A 4,434-nucleotide genomic window follows, 5' to 3' on the forward strand; every position below is an offset into this window, starting at 1 on the left:
AAAGACAAGTTTTTACAATGTTTAGACTTAAGTTCCACTGATAAAGAATGTTGTGACACTTGGCAGACTGCCTGGATTTTACAGCTGCGGCTTCAGCAGAGCAGAGATAAATCTCTGCATAGAAAGATCGGGAAATACTTTGTCAAGATCTCAAGGGGAAAAAATTGTGATGACGATCCATCGTGCCGCTCTAATTTATTGCTGTGTCCCTCTAAAGTCACCCTCTATAGTTGGTGGCCGCTGTCTTTAGTACAAAAAGTTATCAAAAGAATCAAAGAGTTTCGAGTTGTTAGAGGTGAAATCTTTCAGTGGCAACTGGTTACGAGGGGATATCATTTTGCTTTGGAGGGATCTCCTGTTCTTACTGTGTTGCTGGCATAAAAAGTAAAGCATTATCTCCCCAACAGTTCACAGCCAAAAAAAAAACGTGGGCACCGTGGTGTGTGGCTCGCGGAAGCTTAAAGGGGTTGTAAAGGTAAAAAAATAAATTGCAGTCCTCCTTCACTTACCTCATCCTTCGATTTTGCTTTTAAATGTCCTTATTTCTTCTGAGAAATCCTCATTTCCTGTTCTTCTGTCTGTAACTCCACACAGTAATGCAAGGCTTTCTCCCAGGTGTGGAGAAAGCCTCTTGAGAGGGCGAGCAGGAGAGTCAGGATGCCCACTAACACACAGCTCCTTTCTTTTTCTATCTGTCTATACAACCCCTTTAAACTGCACAGATGATTTTCAGTAGCTCTATTAATTCCTGCAGTTGATTACTCGTCGATGGAACAAATGGTTCCTTAACCACTTAAGGACCCAGCCTTTTCTGATTTTTTTTGTAAAAATATGTATCTTTCTGCTACAAAATTACGTAGAACCCCCAAATATATATATATATATATATAATTAGAAGAGATTCTAGAGAATAAAATGGCGGTTGTTGAAATTTTTTATGTCACGTGGTTTTTCAGATGCAATTTTTGGGGAAAAAATTCACTTCATTGAATTAAACAAACATATACAGCAAGGTCCATATATAATTGGACACTGGCACTTTTTTTTCTGTATTTACCAAAACCTATTCAAGCTATAGTTATATAATGAATATGGTCTGAAAGTGCACACACTCAGGTTTAATTTGAGGGTATGTACATCCAAATCGGAGGAAGGGTTAAGGAATTGCAGCTCTTAAAAATAGCCATCCTCCCTTTTTTCAAGGGGCCAAAAGTAATGGACAATTTAATCAAAAGCTGTGGGCCACTCCTTCGTTATTTCTTTATCAATTAAGAAGGTCAAAGTTCTGGAGTTGTTTCTAAGTGTGGTATTTGCATTTGGAACCTATTGCTGTGAACCTACATCATGCGTTCAAAAGGAGCTGACCATGCAAGTGAAACAGGCCATTATAAAGCTTCAAAAATAAAAACAATCGGAGAGATAGCGGCAACATTAGGAGTGGCCAAATAAACCGTTTGGTACATTCTGAGGAAAGAAGAACACACTGGTGAGCTCAGCAACATAAACAGGCCTGGATGTCTACACAAGACAACAGTGGTGGATGATCGCAGGATCCTCTCTATGGTAAAGAAAAACCCATTCACAACATCCAGACAAGTGAAGGACACTCTCCAGGAGGAGGGTGTGTCATTGTCAAAGTCTAAAATGAAGAGGGGAAATACAGAGGGTTCCCCACAAGGTGAAAATCATTCATAAGCCTAAAGAATGGAAAAGCCAGATTCGATTTTGCCAAAAATCAAAAAAAGCCAGACCAGTTCTGGAAAATCATTCTTTGGATGGATGAAGCTAAGATTAATCTGTACCAGAATGACAGGAAGAAAAAAGTGTGGAGAAGGCTTGGAACAGCTCATGATCCAAAGCACACAACATCATCTGTAAAACATGGTGGAGCTTGCAGTGTGATGGCATGGGCATGCATGGCTTCCAGTGGCACTGGGTCATTGGTGGTATTGATGTGACAGAAGCAGCCAGACAAATTATGTAGTGTTTAGAGATATACTGTCAGCCAAATGCAGCAAAGTTGTTTGGATGGCGCTTCACAGTACAGACAGACAATGATCCAAAACACACCGCAAAAGCAACCCAGGAGCTTTTGAAGGAAAATAAGTGGAATATTCTGCAATGGCCGAGTCAATTATCTGATCTCAACCCAATTGAGCATTTCACTTGCTGAAGGCAAAACTAAGGGCAGAAAGACCCACAAAGAAAGAACAACTGAGGACAGCTGCAGTTAGAGCCGGGCAAAGCATCGGAAAGGAGGACTTCAGACAGTCATGGCCAGTAACTGATTCTTAACAAAATATTAAAAATAAACATTTTATTTATTATATTTATCCAACTACATTTGAACCCCTGAAAATGGGGGGACTGTGTATAAAAATGTTTGCAGTTCATAAAAATTTGTACTTGATAAATATGTTCAACCCCTTGAAATAAAGCTGAAAGTCTGCACTTCAAATTCATTTGGATTGTTTTCATTTAAATGTTATTCTGCTGCGCAAAAACTTATTGCGTTCTTGTTCTGCACAATATGTAAATAGACATTTGCGCGCATGACGAGTTAATTTTCCTGAGAAAAACAGATTTCTAATTTTTTTTTTTTTTTTTGAAGAATGCACAGCGCTTTTTTACGCACCTTTCTGCATAGTCACATTAAAATTAATTGGCTGTTTTAATAACGGGTGCAATAAAAAAAAAAAGGCGCAGTAAAAAAAAGAAAAAGAAAAAAGCTGCAGTGTTTAAAGCGGGGGTTTGCCTGAATTTTTTTTTAAAAAGCCAACAGCTACAAGTACAGCAGCTGCTGCCTTTTAAAAAATTAACACTTACCTGTCCAGGTCGCCCGCCGAAGCTGAGCGGTAGCTCGGCTCTCGGCTTCCCCCGCCGGCATCCCCGGTAAAATTTGGGAAGTGAAGCGATGCAGCTTTACTGCCCGGTTCCCTACTGTGCATGCACGAGTCGCGCTGCGCAGTTCCCACTGGTCCCCCTTGTGTTCTGGGAGCTGAGTGTTTCCCAGAACACAACGGGGGGGGGGGGGGACGCGGAGGGGCCGGACTCCCGTGGGAGTCTATACCCGGAAGTGGTGTCAAATGTGACACTGGGGGGGGGGTTCCGAAAAGCGGAGGTTCACTTTTGGGTGAACCTCCTCTTTAAGAGGCCTATAAGTGATCCCAAAGCGAATACCTTTTATCCCAAAGAGAATTGCCACAGGGATCACTTTTTTAGAAAAGAAAATACCAGGGTTATGGCATCCACTCTCCCCTATGGGGGGATCGGATGAACACGGACCGTCTGTCCGTGTTCACCTGATCCGATCCGCCAGACGGATGGAAAAGTAGGTTTTTCCTCCGTCACACTTTGGCGGATCGGAGCCGGTTGGATGTCAGCGGGCATGTCACCGCTGACAATAAAAGTAGGTAGTGCAGCGCTAAAAGTCCAATAATAGAAAGTCCATAAAGAATCTTTTCTAAAGTGACTGGTGATGAGTAGAAAAATCATGCAGGTGCTGTAGCGTGGAATAAAGCAGAAACACCTCCACCAATGGTAGCAATGGCCGCTCACCTCACAGATATGACCCTCTGTTAGATTAGGTCATATACAGCAGTCCCTTAAGGGTATCTCCAATAGCAAGGAAAATCCAGCAATGATAAAAAGGTCTCCAAAAGGAAGGTCAGCAGTAAAGCATCCAATCCAAATATGAAAGAAAAAGGCACATAGTGTTTCTCCGTGGAGACAAGGCAATAAAATTTAATGAGTAAAAATGCACTTACAGAGCAGGGCACTTAGTCCAGTGCCAAGAATAACAGGCGTGTGTGTGACTGTGATGGCGGGTGACGTCACGCTCTCCCTACCGTGTTAGAAATAGGAATGGTAGAAGTTCTTCCAGCATAGGAGGAATCTCTATATTCTCCATGTTGGGGCACATTTCTCCAAGGAGAGGGGGAGCTAGGGTATTGTGCGGAAGTGTATTGGGCCGAATAGGGGTGAGCAGGAGGAATAGATCTACCCCTGCTTTTACCACCTCTATTTTTGCCTCTCTTACCATTACCTCTGACTAAATGGTACGTATTGGGAGATGAATATCTCTCAGAGGATGGTGGCAAATGTGAAGCTGAAAGGAAGGTGGGAGCTCTAGGAGTGGAAATCTGAGCTTCAATTGAGGGATTGTTGTCGGTCTGTCTGATATTATCATTCGGAGTAATAGTCGAAATGGCTTGCCACTTAAAAATACTATTAGTACCAGTAAAATCATCCCAATCCCTAATGAACTTTTTCCGTTTCTTATTTTGTATCTCTAGGTCCCACTTCATTAACTTATTTTTCAAGTCACCTGAAAGTTTGAGAAACTCTTCACTGTCTTTCAAAGGTTCTAACAGGGTGGTAATATCATTAATTTGTGCATTGAGCATTTTAAGCTTCCTTTGTTTGCGAACCAAA

Source organism: Rana temporaria, chromosome 12, assembly GCF_905171775.1.
Source record: "Rana temporaria chromosome 12, aRanTem1.1, whole genome shotgun sequence".
Classification (NCBI taxonomy): Eukaryota; Metazoa; Chordata; class Amphibia; order Anura; family Ranidae; genus Rana; species Rana temporaria.